This window comes from Haliotis asinina, chromosome 2 (assembly GCF_037392515.1).
Source record: "Haliotis asinina isolate JCU_RB_2024 chromosome 2, JCU_Hal_asi_v2, whole genome shotgun sequence".
In the NCBI taxonomy this organism is placed as follows: Eukaryota; Metazoa; Mollusca; class Gastropoda; order Lepetellida; family Haliotidae; genus Haliotis; species Haliotis asinina.
In genome coordinates this window covers 10,352,847-10,370,569 of record NC_090281.1, presented here as the reverse complement: position 1 = coordinate 10,370,569, position 17,723 = coordinate 10,352,847, and the positions used below count along the sequence as shown (strand labels likewise).

At 45.8% G+C, this 17,723-nt stretch overlaps 15 non-coding genes across 15 annotated transcripts; all 15 read right to left on the bottom strand.

The window, feature by feature from the left end:
* Nucleotides 1-272: 272 nt before the first annotated feature.
* On the bottom strand, nt 273-463 carry LOC137274841 (U2 spliceosomal RNA). The gene has a single exon (XR_010956227.1). It is a non-coding gene; the product is annotated as a U2 spliceosomal RNA (small nuclear RNA).
* Nucleotides 464-1,447: 984 nt separating this feature from the next.
* On the bottom strand, nt 1,448-1,638 carry LOC137274842 (U2 spliceosomal RNA). Its single transcript, XR_010956228.1, has one exon. It is a non-coding gene; the product is annotated as a U2 spliceosomal RNA (small nuclear RNA).
* Nucleotides 1,639-2,622: 984 nt separating this feature from the next.
* LOC137274835 (U2 spliceosomal RNA) lies at nt 2,623-2,816 on the bottom strand. Its single transcript, XR_010956222.1, has one exon. It is a non-coding gene; the product is annotated as a U2 spliceosomal RNA (small nuclear RNA).
* A 982-nt stretch (nt 2,817-3,798) lies between these two features.
* LOC137274840 (U2 spliceosomal RNA) lies at nt 3,799-3,990 on the bottom strand. Its single transcript, XR_010956226.1, has one exon. It is a non-coding gene; the product is annotated as a U2 spliceosomal RNA (small nuclear RNA).
* Nucleotides 3,991-4,972: 982 nt separating this feature from the next.
* Nucleotides 4,973-5,164, bottom strand: LOC137274836 (U2 spliceosomal RNA). The gene has a single exon (XR_010956223.1). It is a non-coding gene; the product is annotated as a U2 spliceosomal RNA (small nuclear RNA).
* A 984-nt stretch (nt 5,165-6,148) lies between these two features.
* LOC137274858 (U2 spliceosomal RNA) lies at nt 6,149-6,341 on the bottom strand. Its single transcript, XR_010956237.1, has one exon. It is a non-coding gene; the product is annotated as a U2 spliceosomal RNA (small nuclear RNA).
* A 984-nt stretch (nt 6,342-7,325) lies between these two features.
* On the bottom strand, nt 7,326-7,518 carry LOC137274846 (U2 spliceosomal RNA). Its single transcript, XR_010956232.1, has one exon. It is a non-coding gene; the product is annotated as a U2 spliceosomal RNA (small nuclear RNA).
* Nucleotides 7,519-8,502: 984 nt separating this feature from the next.
* LOC137274834 (U2 spliceosomal RNA) lies at nt 8,503-8,695 on the bottom strand. Its single transcript, XR_010956221.1, has one exon. It is a non-coding gene; the product is annotated as a U2 spliceosomal RNA (small nuclear RNA).
* A 984-nt stretch (nt 8,696-9,679) lies between these two features.
* On the bottom strand, nt 9,680-9,872 carry LOC137274823 (U2 spliceosomal RNA). Its single transcript, XR_010956210.1, has one exon. It is a non-coding gene; the product is annotated as a U2 spliceosomal RNA (small nuclear RNA).
* A 984-nt stretch (nt 9,873-10,856) lies between these two features.
* LOC137274810 (U2 spliceosomal RNA) lies at nt 10,857-11,049 on the bottom strand. Its single transcript, XR_010956199.1, has one exon. It is a non-coding gene; the product is annotated as a U2 spliceosomal RNA (small nuclear RNA).
* A 984-nt stretch (nt 11,050-12,033) lies between these two features.
* Nucleotides 12,034-12,226, bottom strand: LOC137275262 (U2 spliceosomal RNA). Its single transcript, XR_010956569.1, has one exon. It is a non-coding gene; the product is annotated as a U2 spliceosomal RNA (small nuclear RNA).
* Nucleotides 12,227-13,210: 984 nt separating this feature from the next.
* LOC137275161 (U2 spliceosomal RNA) lies at nt 13,211-13,403 on the bottom strand. Its single transcript, XR_010956480.1, has one exon. It is a non-coding gene; the product is annotated as a U2 spliceosomal RNA (small nuclear RNA).
* A 984-nt stretch (nt 13,404-14,387) lies between these two features.
* On the bottom strand, nt 14,388-14,580 carry LOC137275043 (U2 spliceosomal RNA). The gene has a single exon (XR_010956369.1). It is a non-coding gene; the product is annotated as a U2 spliceosomal RNA (small nuclear RNA).
* A 984-nt stretch (nt 14,581-15,564) lies between these two features.
* LOC137274923 (U2 spliceosomal RNA) lies at nt 15,565-15,757 on the bottom strand. Its single transcript, XR_010956274.1, has one exon. It is a non-coding gene; the product is annotated as a U2 spliceosomal RNA (small nuclear RNA).
* A 984-nt stretch (nt 15,758-16,741) lies between these two features.
* LOC137274803 (U2 spliceosomal RNA) lies at nt 16,742-16,934 on the bottom strand. Its single transcript, XR_010956193.1, has one exon. It is a non-coding gene; the product is annotated as a U2 spliceosomal RNA (small nuclear RNA).
* Between the last annotated feature and the right edge of the window lie 789 nt (nt 16,935-17,723).

Sequence of the window (17,723 nt, the reverse complement as noted above, 5' to 3'; positions counted from 1 at the left end):
TCATGGCCGACGTCCTTGGATACGGGGACACAAAACAACTGCAAGTGGAAAATAAATCACTTTGAGGAACTTTCCCGGGCTTGGTTTGGACGGAGTACAATGTGGTTGAGTGGATGGGTCCATTTCTACAGTTTGGCTGTGGTTGCATGGTGCCTCCAGTGAAACGGACGCGCGAAAAGGGAGGGGACGGCGCAAAGTGAGATGAAAAAAGTGAAATGAAATGTGAAAAAGAGAGGGCTAAGTTAAGGGTTCTATTTTTTAATTTGTATTATGAGTGGTGGGCCATTCCGGAGGTACTGCAATACCGGTCAACCCGTGATGAGGGCGGAGCAAGCTCCGTGGCACCTCATCCCGTTGCAAAAATCAGTTTAATATCGATGTCTCCAATAGGAGACGTATCAGATATTAAGCTGATAAGAACAGATACTACACTTTGATCTTAGCCAAAAGGCCGAGAAGCGATGCCGGTTGTCGGCTTGCGCCGGCAAAATACCTCTATACCCACAGCATCTCATTAAGGGCTGGATATTTACATTCCCTCTTTCAAAATATTCACCTCCAAAATTACACGCACGAAAACACGCAATTTCGGACCACGGGCGAGGGCCACGGCCAAAATGACCTTCTTTGTGGTGAAATACGACAATTTGTGTCAAGGCAGCAAAATGTGTAAATAACCTTATTTATTTCTTTGAAGAAACAGCGCTTGCGCTAAAACGTCGGGCCGACGTAGGAAAAACGTCCTGCAGCTAGGGCCATGAGCCTGTGGATCGGCGCTTAATGAACGAGGCGTGGGGACAGCAATTGGAAGAGTTTCTGCAGTCCCGACTTTGAGAAAGTCGCGCCCAGACAAGCGTGAAAAAAAAAACACAGCAACTGACCGCGTGGACTAAATCCACTAAACTTAAATACATTTCACGTATCAAAACAATGTTAGGGTAGGTGAATTTTAGTTAGAAATGTTGTTTTAATTAAGAAATGGAATGAAAGTTAAACAAACTTTGAAATTTCAATGTAAACTGACCCGGGAGAAACGCGCCGAGGCTTCTGGTAACTTCCTTACCACTTGAAAACACTTTCTAGGGTTAGCTGGCGCTTAAGACGTGTGTTATCGACGGGGCAGAATGTGGTTGTGAGGCGTGTGATTGTCTACGACGTAATTTCCGGCGTGCGACATCATGGCCGACGTCCTTGGATACGGGGACACAAAACAACTGCAAGTGGAAAATAAATCACTTTGAGGAACTTCCCGGGGCTTGGTTTGGACGGAGTACAATGTGGTTGAGTGGATGGGTCCATTTCTACAGTTTGGCTGTGGTTGCATGGTGCCTCCAGTGAAACGGACGCGCGAAAAGGGAGGGGACGGCGCAAAGTGAGATGAAAAAAGTGAAATGAAATGTGAAAAAGAGAGGGCTAAGTTAAGGGTTCTATTTTTAATTTGTATTATGAGTGGTGGGCCATTCCGGAGGTACTGCAATACCGGGTCACCCGTGATGAGGGCGGAGCAAGCTCCGTGGCACCTCATCCCGTTGCAAAAATCAGTTTAATATCGATGTCTCCAATAGGAGACGTATCAGATATTAAGCTGATAAGAACAGATACTACACTTTGATCTTAGCCAAAAGGCCGAGAAGCGATGCCGGTTGTCGGCTTGCGCCGGCAAAATACCTCTATACCCACAGCATCTCATTAAGGGGCTGGATATTTACATTCCCTCTTTCAAAATATTCACCTCCAAAATTACACGCACGAAACACGCAATTTCGGACCACGGGCGAGGGCCACGGCCAAAATGACCTTCTTTGTGGTGAAATACGACAATTTGTGTCAAGGCAGCAAAATGTGTAAATAACCTTATTTATTTCTTTGAAGAAACAGCGCTTGCGCTAAAACGTCGGGCCGACGTAGGAAAAACGTCCTGCAGCTAGGGCCATGAGCCTGTGGATCGGCGCTTAATGAACGAGGCGTGGGGACAGCAATTGGAAGAGTTTCTGCAGTCCCGACTTTGAGAAAGTCGCGCCCAGACAAGCGTGAAAAAAAAAACACAGCAACTGACCGCGTGGACTAAATCCACTAAACTTAAATACATTTCACGTATCAAAACAATGTTAGGGTAGGTGAATTTTAGTTAGAAATGTTGTTTTAATAAGAAATGGAATGAAAGTTAAACAAACTTTGAAATTTCAATGTAAACTGACCCGGGAGAAACGCGCCGAGGCTTCTGGTACTTCCTTACCACTTGAAAACACTTTCTAGGGTTAGCTGGCGCTTAAGACGTGTGTTATCGACGGGGCAGAATGTGGTTGTGAGGGTGTGATTGTCTACGACGTAATTTCCGGCGTGCGACATCATGGCCGACGTCCTTGGATACGGGGACACAAAACAACTGCAAGTGGAAAATAAATCACTTTGAGGAACTTCCCGGGGCTTGGTTTGGACGGAGTACAATGTGGTTGAGTGGATGGGGTCCATTTCTACAGTTTGGCTGTGGTTGCATGGTGCCTCCAGTGAAACGGACGCGCGAAAAGGGAGGGGGACGGCGCAAAGTGAGATGAAAAAAGTGAAATGAAATGTGAAAAAGAGAGGGCTAAGTTAAGGGTTCTATTTTTTAATTTGTATTATGAGTGGTGGGCCATTCCCGGAGGTACTGCAATACCGGGTCAACCCCGTGATGAGGGCGGAGCAAGCTCCGTGGCACCTCATCCCGTTGCAAAAATCAGTTTAATATCGATGTCTCCAATAGGAGACGTATCAGATATTAAGCTGATAAGAACAGATACTACACTTTGATCTTAGCCAAAAGGCCGAGAAGCGATGCCGGTTGTCGGCTTGCGCCGGCAAAATACCTCTATACCCACAGGCATCTCATTAAGGGCTGGATATTTACATTCCCTCTTTCAAAATATTCACCTCCAAAATTACACGCACGAAAACACGCAATTTCGGACCACGGGCGAGGGCCACGGCCAAAATGACCTTCTTTGTGGTGAAATACGACAATTTGTGTCAAGGCAGCAAAATGTGTAAATAACCTTATTTATTTCTTTGAAGAAACAGCGCTTGCGCTAAAACGTCGGGCCGACGTAGGAAAAACGTCCTGCAGCTAGGGCCATGAGCCTGTGGATCGGCGCTTAATGAACGAGGCGTGGGGACAGCAATTGGAAGAGTTTCTGCAGTCCCGACTTTGAGAAAGTCGCGCCCAGACAAGCGTGAAAAAAAAAACACAGCAACTGACCGCGTGGACTAAATCCACTAAACTTAAATACATTTCACGTATCAAAACAATGTTAGGGTAGGTGAATTTTAGTTAGAAATGTTGTTTTAATTAAGAAATGGAATGAAAGTTAAACAAACTTTGAAATTTCAATGTAAACTGACCGGGAGAAACGCGCCGAGGCTTCTGGTACTTCTTACCACTTGAAAACACTTTCTAGGGTTAGCTGGCGCTTAAGGACGTGTGTTATCGACGGGGCAGAATGTGGTTGTGAGGGTGTGATTGTCTACGACGTAATTTCCGGCGTGCGACATCATGGCCGACGTCCTTGGATACGGGGACACAAAACAACTGCAAGTGGAAAATAAATCACTTTGAGGAACTTCCCGGGGCTTGGTTTGGACGGAGTACAATGTGGTTGAGTGGATGGGTCCATTTCTACAGTTTGGCTGTGGTTGCATGGTGCCTCCAGTGAAACGGACGCGCGAAAAGGGAGGGGACGGCGCAAAGTGAGATGAAAAAAGTGAAATGAAATGTGAAAAAGAGAGGGCTAAGTTAAGGGTTCTATTTTTAATTTGTATTATGAGTGGTGGGCCATTCCCGGAGGTACTGCAATACCGGGTCAACCCGTGATGAGGGCGGAGCAAGCTCCGTGGCACCTCATCCCGTTGCAAAAATCAGTTTAATATCGATGTCTCCAATAGGAGACGTATCAGATATTAGCTGATAAGAACAGATACTACACTTTGATCTTAGCCAAAAGGCCGAGAAGCGATGCCGGTTGTCGGCTTGCGCCGGCAAAATACCTCTATACCCACAGCATCTCATTAAGGGGCTGGATATTTACATTCCCTCTTTCAAAATATTCACCTCCAAAATTACACGCACGAAAACACGCAATTTCGGACCACGGGCGAGGGCCACGGCCAAAATGACCTTCTTGTGGTGAAATACGACAATTTGTGTCAAGGCAGCAAAATGTGTAAATAACCTTATTTATTTCTTTTGAAGAAACAGCGCTTGCGCTAAAACGTCGGCCGACGTAGGAAAAACGTCCTGCAGCTAGGGCCATGAGCCTGTGGATCGGCGCTTAATGAACGAGGCGTGGGGACAGCAATTGGAAGAGTTTCTGCAGTCCCGACTTTGAGAAAGTCGCGCCCAGACAAGCGTGAAAAAAAAAAACACAGCAACTGACCGCGTGGACTAAATCCACTAAACTTAAATACATTTCACGTATCAAAACAATGTTAGGGTAGGTGAATTTTAGTTAGAAATGTTGTTTTAATTAAGAAATGGAATGAAAGTTAAACAAACTTTGAAATTTCAATGTAAACTGACCCGGGAGAAACGCGCCGAGGCTTCTGGTACTCCTTACCACTTGAAAACACTTTCTAGGGTTAGCTGGCGCTTAAGACGTGTGTTATCGACGGGGCAGAATGTGGTTGTGAGGGTGTGATTGTCTACGACGTAATTTCCGGCGTGCGACATCATGGCCGACGTCCTTGGATACGGGGACACAAAACAACTGCAAGTGGAAAATAAATCACTTTGAGGAACTTCCGGGGCTTGGTTTGGACGGAGTACAATGTGGTTGAGTGGATGGGTCCATTTCTACAGTTTGGCTGTGGTTGCATGGTGCCTCCAGTGAAACGGACGCGCGAAAAGGGAGGGGACGGCGCAAAGTGAGATGAAAAAAGTGAAATGAAATGTGAAAAAGAGAGGGCTAAGTTAAGGGTTCTATTTTTTAATTTGTATTATGAGTGGTGGGCCATTCCCGGAGGTACTGCAATACCGGGTCAACCCGTGATGAGGGCGAGCAAGCTCCGTGGCACCTCATCCCGTTGCAAAAATCAGTTTAATATCGATGTCTCCAATAGGAGACGTATCAGATATTAAGCTGATAAGAACAGATACTACACTTTGATCTTAGCCAAAAGGCCGAGAAGCGATGCCGGTTGTCGGCTTGCGCCGGCAAAATACCTCTATACCCACAGCATCTCATTAAGGGGCTGGATATTTACATTCCCTCTTTCAAAATATTCACCTCCAAAATTACACGCACGAAAACACGCAATTTCGGACCACGGGCGAGGGCCACGGCCAAAATGACCTTCTTTGTGGTGAAATACGACAATTTGTGTCAAGGCAGCAAAATGTGTAAATAACCTTATTTATTTCTTTGAAGAAACAGCGCTTGCGCTAAAACGTCGGGCCGACGTAGGAAAAACGTCCTGCAGCTAGGGCCATGAGCCTGTGGATCGGCGCTTAATGAACGAGGCGTGGGGACAGCAATTGGAAGAGTTTCTGCAGTCCCGACTTTGAGAAAGTCGCGCCCAGACAAGCGTGAAAAAAAAAACACAGCAACTGACCGCGTGGACTAAATCCACTAAACTTAAATACATTTCACGTATCAAAACAATGTTAGGGTAGGTGAATTTTAGTTAGAAATGTTGTTTTAATTAAGAAATGGAATGAAAGTTAAACAAACTTTGAAATTTCAATGTAAACTGACCCGGGAGAAACGCGCCGAGGCTTCTGGTACTTCCTTACCACTTGAAAACACTTTCTAGGGTTAGCTGGCGCTTAAGACGTGTGTTATCGACGGGGCAGAATGTGGTTGTGAGGGTGTGATTGTCTACGACGTAATTTCCGGCGTGCGACATCATGGCCGACGTCCTTGGATACGGGGACACAAAACAACTGCAAGTGGAAAATAAATCACTTTGAGGAACTTCCCGGGGCTTGGTTTGGACGGAGTACAATGTGGTTGAGTGGATGGGTCCATTTCTACAGTTTGGCTGTGGTTGCATGGTGCCTCCAGTGAAACGGACGCGCGAAAAGGGAGGGGACGGCGCAAAGTGAGATGAAAAAAGTGAAATGAAATGTGAAAAAGAGAGGGCTAAGTTAAGGGTTCTATTTTTTAATTTGTATTATGAGTGGTGGGCCATTCCCGGAGGTACTGCAATACCGGGTCAACCCGTGATGAGGGCGGAGCAAGCTCCGTGGCACCTCATCCCGTTGCAAAAATCAGTTTAATATCGATGTCTCCAATAGGAGACGTATCAGATATTAAGCTGATAAGAACAGATACTACACTTTGATCTTAGCCAAAAGGCCGAGAAGCGATGCCGGTTGTCGGCTTGCGCCGGCAAAATACCTCTATACCCACAGCATCTCATTAAGGGGCTGGATATTTACATTCCCTCTTTCAAAATATTCACCTCCAAAATTACACGCACGAAAACACGCAATTTCGGACCACGGGCGAGGGCCACGGCCAAAATGACCTTCTTTGTGGTGAAATACGACAATTTGTGTCAAGGCAGCAAAATGTGTAAATAACCTTATTTATTTCTTTGAAGAAACAGCGCTTGCGCTAAAACGTCGGGCCGACGTAGGAAAAACGTCCTGCAGCTAGGGCCATGAGCCTGTGGATCGGCGCTTAATGAACGAGGCGTGGGGACAGCAATTGGAAGAGTTTCTGCAGTCCCGACTTTGAGAAAGTCGCGCCCAGACAAGCGTGAAAAAAAAAACACAGCAACTGACCGCGTGGACTAAATCCACTAAACTTAAATACATTTCACGTATCAAAACAATGTTAGGGTAGGTGAATTTTAGTTAGAAATGTTGTTTTAATTAAGAAATGGAATGAAAGTTAAACAAACTTTGAAATTTCAATGTAAACTGACCCGGGAGAAACGCGCCGAGGCTTCTGGTACTTCCTTACCACTTGAAAACACTTTCTAGGGTTAGCTGGCGCTTAAGACGTGTGTTATCGACGGGGCAGAATGTGGTTGTGAGGGTGTGATTGTCTACGACGTAATTTCCGGCGTGCGACATCATGGCCGACGTCCTTGGATACGGGGACACAAAACAACTGCAAGTGGAAAATAAATCACTTTGAGGAACTTCCCGGGGCTTGGTTTGGACGGAGTACAATGTGGTTGAGTGGATGGGTCCATTTCTACAGTTTGGCTGTGGTTGCATGGTGCCTCCAGTGAAACGGACGCGCGAAAAGGGAGGGGACGGCGCAAAGTGAGATGAAAAAAGTGAAATGAAATGTGAAAAAGAGAGGGCTAAGTTAAGGGTTCTATTTTTTAATTTGTATTATGAGTGGTGGGCCATTCCCGGAGGTACTGCAATACCGGGTCAACCCGTGATGAGGGCGGAGCAAGCTCCGTGGCACCTCATCCCGTTGCAAAAATCAGTTTAATATCGATGTCTCCAATAGGAGACGTATCAGATATTAAGCTGATAAGAACAGATACTACACTTTGATCTTAGCCAAAAGGCCGAGAAGCGATGCCGGTTGTCGGCTTGCGCCGGCAAAATACCTCTATACCCACAGCATCTCATTAAGGGGCTGGATATTTACATTCCCTCTTTCAAAATATTCACCTCCAAAATTACACGCACGAAAACACGCAATTTCGGACCACGGGCGAGGGCCACGGCCAAAATGACCTTCTTTGTGGTGAAATACGACAATTTGTGTCAAGGCAGCAAAATGTGTAAATAACCTTATTTATTTCTTTGAAGAAACAGCGCTTGCGCTAAAACGTCGGGCCGACGTAGGAAAAACGTCCTGCAGCTAGGGCCATGAGCCTGTGGATCGGCGCTTAATGAACGAGGCGTGGGGACAGCAATTGGAAGAGTTTCTGCAGTCCCGACTTTGAGAAAGTCGCGCCCAGACAAGCGTGAAAAAAAAAACACAGCAACTGACCGCGTGGACTAAATCCACTAAACTTAAATACATTTCACGTATCAAAACAATGTTAGGGTAGGTGAATTTTAGTTAGAAATGTTGTTTTAATTAAGAAATGGAATGAAAGTTAAACAAACTTTGAAATTTCAATGTAAACTGACCCGGGAGAAACGCGCCGAGGCTTCTGGTACTTCCTTACCACTTGAAAACACTTTCTAGGGTTAGCTGGCGCTTAAGACGTGTGTTATCGACGGGGCAGAATGTGGTTGTGAGGGTGTGATTGTCTACGACGTAATTTCCGGCGTGCGACATCATGGCCGACGTCCTTGGATACGGGGACACAAAACAACTGCAAGTGGAAAATAAATCACTTTGAGGAACTTCCCGGGGCTTGGTTTGGACGGAGTACAATGTGGTTGAGTGGATGGGTCCATTTCTACAGTTTGGCTGTGGTTGCATGGTGCCTCCAGTGAAACGGACGCGCGAAAAGGGAGGGGACGGCGCAAAGTGAGATGAAAAAAGTGAAATGAAATGTGAAAAAGAGAGGGCTAAGTTAAGGGTTCTATTTTTTAATTTGTATTATGAGTGGTGGGCCATTCCCGGAGGTACTGCAATACCGGGTCAACCCGTGATGAGGGCGGAGCAAGCTCCGTGGCACCTCATCCCGTTGCAAAAATCAGTTTAATATCGATGTCTCCAATAGGAGACGTATCAGATATTAAGCTGATAAGAACAGATACTACACTTTGATCTTAGCCAAAAGGCCGAGAAGCGATGCCGGTTGTCGGCTTGCGCCGGCAAAATACCTCTATACCCACAGCATCTCATTAAGGGGCTGGATATTTACATTCCCTCTTTCAAAATATTCACCTCCAAAATTACACGCACGAAAACACGCAATTTCGGACCACGGGCGAGGGCCACGGCCAAAATGACCTTCTTTGTGGTGAAATACGACAATTTGTGTCAAGGCAGCAAAATGTGTAAATAACCTTATTTATTTCTTTGAAGAAACAGCGCTTGCGCTAAAACGTCGGGCCGACGTAGGAAAAACGTCCTGCAGCTAGGGCCATGAGCCTGTGGATCGGCGCTTAATGAACGAGGCGTGGGGACAGCAATTGGAAGAGTTTCTGCAGTCCCGACTTTGAGAAAGTCGCGCCCAGACAAGCGTGAAAAAAAAAACACAGCAACTGACCGCGTGGACTAAATCCACTAAACTTAAATACATTTCACGTATCAAAACAATGTTAGGGTAGGTGAATTTTAGTTAGAAATGTTGTTTTAATTAAGAAATGGAATGAAAGTTAAACAAACTTTGAAATTTCAATGTAAACTGACCCGGGAGAAACGCGCCGAGGCTTCTGGTACTTCCTTACCACTTGAAAACACTTTCTAGGGTTAGCTGGCGCTTAAGACGTGTGTTATCGACGGGGCAGAATGTGGTTGTGAGGGTGTGATTGTCTACGACGTAATTTCCGGCGTGCGACATCATGGCCGACGTCCTTGGATACGGGGACACAAAACAACTGCAAGTGGAAAATAAATCACTTTGAGGAACTTCCCGGGGCTTGGTTTGGACGGAGTACAATGTGGTTGAGTGGATGGGTCCATTTCTACAGTTTGGCTGTGGTTGCATGGTGCCTCCAGTGAAACGGACGCGCGAAAAGGGAGGGGACGGCGCAAAGTGAGATGAAAAAAGTGAAATGAAATGTGAAAAAGAGAGGGCTAAGTTAAGGGTTCTATTTTTTAATTTGTATTATGAGTGGTGGGCCATTCCCGGAGGTACTGCAATACCGGGTCAACCCGTGATGAGGGCGGAGCAAGCTCCGTGGCACCTCATCCCGTTGCAAAAATCAGTTTAATATCGATGTCTCCAATAGGAGACGTATCAGATATTAAGCTGATAAGAACAGATACTACACTTTGATCTTAGCCAAAAGGCCGAGAAGCGATGCCGGTTGTCGGCTTGCGCCGGCAAAATACCTCTATACCCACAGCATCTCATTAAGGGGCTGGATATTTACATTCCCTCTTTCAAAATATTCACCTCCAAAATTACACGCACGAAAACACGCAATTTCGGACCACGGGCGAGGGCCACGGCCAAAATGACCTTCTTTGTGGTGAAATACGACAATTTGTGTCAAGGCAGCAAAATGTGTAAATAACCTTATTTATTTCTTTGAAGAAACAGCGCTTGCGCTAAAACGTCGGGCCGACGTAGGAAAAACGTCCTGCAGCTAGGGCCATGAGCCTGTGGATCGGCGCTTAATGAACGAGGCGTGGGGACAGCAATTGGAAGAGTTTCTGCAGTCCCGACTTTGAGAAAGTCGCGCCCAGACAAGCGTGAAAAAAAAAACACAGCAACTGACCGCGTGGACTAAATCCACTAAACTTAAATACATTTCACGTATCAAAACAATGTTAGGGTAGGTGAATTTTAGTTAGAAATGTTGTTTTAATTAAGAAATGGAATGAAAGTTAAACAAACTTTGAAATTTCAATGTAAACTGACCCGGGAGAAACGCGCCGAGGCTTCTGGTACTTCCTTACCACTTGAAAACACTTTCTAGGGTTAGCTGGCGCTTAAGACGTGTGTTATCGACGGGGCAGAATGTGGTTGTGAGGGTGTGATTGTCTACGACGTAATTTCCGGCGTGCGACATCATGGCCGACGTCCTTGGATACGGGGACACAAAACAACTGCAAGTGGAAAATAAATCACTTTGAGGAACTTCCCGGGGCTTGGTTTGGACGGAGTACAATGTGGTTGAGTGGATGGGTCCATTTCTACAGTTTGGCTGTGGTTGCATGGTGCCTCCAGTGAAACGGACGCGCGAAAAGGGAGGGGACGGCGCAAAGTGAGATGAAAAAAGTGAAATGAAATGTGAAAAAGAGAGGGCTAAGTTAAGGGTTCTATTTTTTAATTTGTATTATGAGTGGTGGGCCATTCCCGGAGGTACTGCAATACCGGGTCAACCCGTGATGAGGGCGGAGCAAGCTCCGTGGCACCTCATCCCGTTGCAAAAATCAGTTTAATATCGATGTCTCCAATAGGAGACGTATCAGATATTAAGCTGATAAGAACAGATACTACACTTTGATCTTAGCCAAAAGGCCGAGAAGCGATGCCGGTTGTCGGCTTGCGCCGGCAAAATACCTCTATACCCACAGCATCTCATTAAGGGGCTGGATATTTACATTCCCTCTTTCAAAATATTCACCTCCAAAATTACACGCACGAAAACACGCAATTTCGGACCACGGGCGAGGGCCACGGCCAAAATGACCTTCTTTGTGGTGAAATACGACAATTTGTGTCAAGGCAGCAAAATGTGTAAATAACCTTATTTATTTCTTTGAAGAAACAGCGCTTGCGCTAAAACGTCGGGCCGACGTAGGAAAAACGTCCTGCAGCTAGGGCCATGAGCCTGTGGATCGGCGCTTAATGAACGAGGCGTGGGGACAGCAATTGGAAGAGTTTCTGCAGTCCCGACTTTGAGAAAGTCGCGCCCAGACAAGCGTGAAAAAAAAAACACAGCAACTGACCGCGTGGACTAAATCCACTAAACTTAAATACATTTCACGTATCAAAACAATGTTAGGGTAGGTGAATTTTAGTTAGAAATGTTGTTTTAATTAAGAAATGGAATGAAAGTTAAACAAACTTTGAAATTTCAATGTAAACTGACCCGGGAGAAACGCGCCGAGGCTTCTGGTACTTCCTTACCACTTGAAAACACTTTCTAGGGTTAGCTGGCGCTTAAGACGTGTGTTATCGACGGGGCAGAATGTGGTTGTGAGGGTGTGATTGTCTACGACGTAATTTCCGGCGTGCGACATCATGGCCGACGTCCTTGGATACGGGGACACAAAACAACTGCAAGTGGAAAATAAATCACTTTGAGGAACTTCCCGGGGCTTGGTTTGGACGGAGTACAATGTGGTTGAGTGGATGGGTCCATTTCTACAGTTTGGCTGTGGTTGCATGGTGCCTCCAGTGAAACGGACGCGCGAAAAGGGAGGGGACGGCGCAAAGTGAGATGAAAAAAGTGAAATGAAATGTGAAAAAGAGAGGGCTAAGTTAAGGGTTCTATTTTTTAATTTGTATTATGAGTGGTGGGCCATTCCCGGAGGTACTGCAATACCGGGTCAACCCGTGATGAGGGCGGAGCAAGCTCCGTGGCACCTCATCCCGTTGCAAAAATCAGTTTAATATCGATGTCTCCAATAGGAGACGTATCAGATATTAAGCTGATAAGAACAGATACTACACTTTGATCTTAGCCAAAAGGCCGAGAAGCGATGCCGGTTGTCGGCTTGCGCCGGCAAAATACCTCTATACCCACAGCATCTCATTAAGGGGCTGGATATTTACATTCCCTCTTTCAAAATATTCACCTCCAAAATTACACGCACGAAAACACGCAATTTCGGACCACGGGCGAGGGCCACGGCCAAAATGACCTTCTTTGTGGTGAAATACGACAATTTGTGTCAAGGCAGCAAAATGTGTAAATAACCTTATTTATTTCTTTGAAGAAACAGCGCTTGCGCTAAAACGTCGGGCCGACGTAGGAAAAACGTCCTGCAGCTAGGGCCATGAGCCTGTGGATCGGCGCTTAATGAACGAGGCGTGGGGACAGCAATTGGAAGAGTTTCTGCAGTCCCGACTTTGAGAAAGTCGCGCCCAGACAAGCGTGAAAAAAAAAACACAGCAACTGACCGCGTGGACTAAATCCACTAAACTTAAATACATTTCACGTATCAAAACAATGTTAGGGTAGGTGAATTTTAGTTAGAAATGTTGTTTTAATTAAGAAATGGAATGAAAGTTAAACAAACTTTGAAATTTCAATGTAAACTGACCCGGGAGAAACGCGCCGAGGCTTCTGGTACTTCCTTACCACTTGAAAACACTTTCTAGGGTTAGCTGGCGCTTAAGACGTGTGTTATCGACGGGGCAGAATGTGGTTGTGAGGGTGTGATTGTCTACGACGTAATTTCCGGCGTGCGACATCATGGCCGACGTCCTTGGATACGGGGACACAAAACAACTGCAAGTGGAAAATAAATCACTTTGAGGAACTTCCCGGGGCTTGGTTTGGACGGAGTACAATGTGGTTGAGTGGATGGGTCCATTTCTACAGTTTGGCTGTGGTTGCATGGTGCCTCCAGTGAAACGGACGCGCGAAAAGGGAGGGGACGGCGCAAAGTGAGATGAAAAAAGTGAAATGAAATGTGAAAAAGAGAGGGCTAAGTTAAGGGTTCTATTTTTTAATTTGTATTATGAGTGGTGGGCCATTCCCGGAGGTACTGCAATACCGGGTCAACCCGTGATGAGGGCGGAGCAAGCTCCGTGGCACCTCATCCCGTTGCAAAAATCAGTTTAATATCGATGTCTCCAATAGGAGACGTATCAGATATTAAGCTGATAAGAACAGATACTACACTTTGATCTTAGCCAAAAGGCCGAGAAGCGATGCCGGTTGTCGGCTTGCGCCGGCAAAATACCTCTATACCCACAGCATCTCATTAAGGGGCTGGATATTTACATTCCCTCTTTCAAAATATTCACCTCCAAAATTACACGCACGAAAACACGCAATTTCGGACCACGGGCGAGGGCCACGGCCAAAATGACCTTCTTTGTGGTGAAATACGACAATTTGTGTCAAGGCAGCAAAATGTGTAAATAACCTTATTTATTTCTTTGAAGAAACAGCGCTTGCGCTAAAACGTCGGGCCGACGTAGGAAAAACGTCCTGCAGCTAGGGCCATGAGCCTGTGGATCGGCGCTTAATGAACGAGGCGTGGGGACAGCAATTGGAAGAGTTTCTGCAGTCCCGACTTTGAGAAAGTCGCGCCCAGACAAGCGTGAAAAAAAAAACACAGCAACTGACCGCGTGGACTAAATCCACTAAACTTAAATACATTTCACGTATCAAAACAATGTTAGGGTAGGTGAATTTTAGTTAGAAATGTTGTTTTAATTAAGAAATGGAATGAAAGTTAAACAAACTTTGAAATTTCAATGTAAACTGACCCGGGAGAAACGCGCCGAGGCTTCTGGTACTTCCTTACCACTTGAAAACACTTTCTAGGGTTAGCTGGCGCTTAAGACGTGTGTTATCGACGGGGCAGAATGTGGTTGTGAGGGTGTGATTGTCTACGACGTAATTTCCGGCGTGCGACATCATGGCCGACGTCCTTGGATACGGGGACACAAAACAACTGCAAGTGGAAAATAAATCACTTTGAGGAACTTCCCGGGGCTTGGTTTGGACGGAGTACAATGTGGTTGAGTGGATGGGTCCATTTCTACAGTTTGGCTGTGGTTGCATGGTGCCTCCAGTGAAACGGACGCGCGAAAAGGGAGGGGACGGCGCAAAGTGAGATGAAAAAAGTGAAATGAAATGTGAAAAAGAGAGGGCTAAGTTAAGGGTTCTATTTTTTAATTTGTATTATGAGTGGTGGGCCATTCCCGGAGGTACTGCAATACCGGGTCAACCCGTGATGAGGGCGGAGCAAGCTCCGTGGCACCTCATCCCGTTGCAAAAATCAGTTTAATATCGATGTCTCCAATAGGAGACGTATCAGATATTAAGCTGATAAGAACAGATACTACACTTTGATCTTAGCCAAAAGGCCGAGAAGCGATGCCGGTTGTCGGCTTGCGCCGGCAAAATACCTCTATACCCACAGCATCTCATTAAGGGGCTGGATATTTACATTCCCTCTTTCAAAATATTCACCTCCAAAATTACACGCACGAAAACACGCAATTTCGGACCACGGGCGAGGGCCACGGCCAAAATGACCTTCTTTGTGGTGAAATACGACAATTTGTGTCAAGGCAGCAAAATGTGTAAATAACCTTATTTATTTCTTTGAAGAAACAGCGCTTGCGCTAAAACGTCGGGCCGACGTAGGAAAAACGTCCTGCAGCTAGGGCCATGAGCCTGTGGATCGGCGCTTAATGAACGAGGCGTGGGGACAGCAATTGGAAGAGTTTCTGCAGTCCCGACTTTGAGAAAGTCGCGCCCAGACAAGCGTGAAAAAAAAAACACAGCAACTGACCGCGTGGACTAAATCCACTAAACTTAAATACATTTCACGTATCAAAACAATGTTAGGGTAGGTGAATTTTAGTTAGAAATGTTGTTTTAATTAAGAAATGGAATGAAAGTTAAACAAACTTTGAAATTTCAATGTAAACTGACCCGGGAGAAACGCGCCGAGGCTTCTGGTACTTCCTTACCACTTGAAAACACTTTCTAGGGTTAGCTGGCGCTTAAGACGTGTGTTATCGACGGGGCAGAATGTGGTTGTGAGGGTGTGATTGTCTACGACGTAATTTCCGGCGTGCGACATCATGGCCGACGTCCTTGGATACGGGGACACAAAACAACTGCAAGTGGAAAATAAATCACTTTGAGGAACTTCCCGGGGCTTGGTTTGGACGGAGTACAATGTGGTTGAGTGGATGGGTCCATTTCTACAGTTTGGCTGTGGTTGCATGGTGCCTCCAGTGAAACGGACGCGCGAAAAGGGAGGGGACGGCGCAAAGTGAGATGAAAAAAGTGAAATGAAATGTGAAAAAGAGAGGGCTAAGTTAAGGGTTCTATTTTTTAATTTGTATTATGAGTGGTGGGCCATTCCCGGAGGTACTGCAATACCGGGTCAACCCGTGATGAGGGCGGAGCAAGCTCCGTGGCACCTCATCCCGTTGCAAAAATCAGTTTAATATCGATGTCTCCAATAGGAGACGTATCAGATATTAAGCTGATAAGAACAGATACTACACTTTGATCTTAGCCAAAAGGCCGAGAAGCGATGCCGGTTGTCGGCTTGCGCCGGCAAAATACCTCTATACCCACAGCATCTCATTAAGGGGCTGGATATTTACATTCCCTCTTTCAAAATATTCACCTCCAAAATTACACGCACGAAAACACGCAATTTCGGACCACGGGCGAGGGCCACGGCCAAAATGACCTTCTTTGTGGTGAAATACGACAATTTGTGTCAAGGCAGCAAAATGTGTAAATAACCTTATTTATTTCTTTGAAGAAACAGCGCTTGCGCTAAAACGTCGGGCCGACGTAGGAAAAACGTCCTGCAGCTAGGGCCATGAGCCTGTGGATCGGCGCTTAATGAACGAGGCGTGGGGACAGCAATTGGAAGAGTTTCTGCAGTCCCGACTTTGAGAAAGTCGCGCCCAGACAAGCGTGAAAAAAAAAACACAGCAACTGACCGCGTGGACTAAATCCACTAAACTTAAATACATTTCACGTATCAAAACAATGTTAGGGTAGGTGAATTTTAGTTAGAAATGTTGTTTTAATTAAGAAATGGAATGAAAGTTAAACAAACTTTGAAATTTCAATGTAAACTGACCCGGGAGAAACGCGCCGAGGCTTCTGGTACTTCCTTACCACTTGAAAACACTTTCTAGGGTTAGCTGGCGCTTAAGACGTGTGTTATCGACGGGGCAGAATGTGGTTGTGAGGGTGTGATTGTCTACGACGTAATTTCCGGCGTGCGACATCATGGCCGACGTCCTTGGATACGGGGACACAAAACAACTGCAAGTGGAAAATAAATCACTTTGAGGAACTTCCCGGGGCTTGGTTTGGACGGAGTACAATGTGGTTGAGTGGATGGGTCCATTTCTACAGTTTGGCTGTGGTTGCATGGTGCCTCCAGTGAAACGGACGCGCGAAAAGGGAGGGGACGGCGCAAAGTGAGATGAAAAAAGTGAAATGAAATGTGAAAAAGAGAGGGCTAAGTTAAGGGTTCTATTTTTTAATTTGTATTATGAGTGGTGGGCCATTCCCGGAGGTACTGCAATACCGGGTCAACCCGTGATGAGGGCGGAGCAAGCTCCGTGGCACCTCATCCCGTTGCAAAAATCAGTTTAATATCGATGTCTCCAATAGGAGACGTATCAGATATTAAGCTGATAAGAACAGATACTACACTTTGATCTTAGCCAAAAGGCCGAGAAGCGATGCCGGTTGTCGGCTTGCGCCGGCAAAATACCTCTATACCCACAGCATCTCATTAAGGGGCTGGATATTTACATTCCCTCTTTCAAAATATTCACCTCCAAAATTACACGCACGAAAACACGCAATTTCGGACCACGGGCGAGGGCCACGGCCAAAATGACCTTCTTTTCGATATCGGTTAGTAGCGACACTTTTGGGGAAAAGGATTAAACATCTTTGAGACGTGCCCCAAAGAAAGGAAAAAGAGTGCGCAAGAAACTTGCGAATAACTCGTGCCACACCACGCCAAGAACGATGAAATTGGGTGTCCTAGACCCGAACTGTCTTCTTGCACACAACTGATACTAAAAACCCAAATATATTGAAAGATTAAAAAAATAGGGACTACTTTTTATCACCGACGGCCCAATAATACATAACAAAATGTCTCATCAGTACCTCCGATATTTACGACACCAAGCAGAAGGTAACCTGAATGCAAGCGCGAGGACGATTACAGCCGCACCTTGAAACACGCTCACGCGCTGTTTTATGATAGCTATTTTTGGGATGAAATGTGAGCCAAATGAGGGATGAGGGATGAGGGATGAGGGATGAGGGATAAATGAGGAATGTGGGTCATGGGCTATTGTTTTAGCTAATTACCGCATTGTTTTACCATTGTTTTGACATAGTTTCTATTGTCTGTGCTGTAGAATGAAATTTATATCTACTCCTACTCTATCTCCAGTGATCAACAACATGAGCATCGAGCTGCGCAATTGGGAACCGATGACATATGTCAACCAAG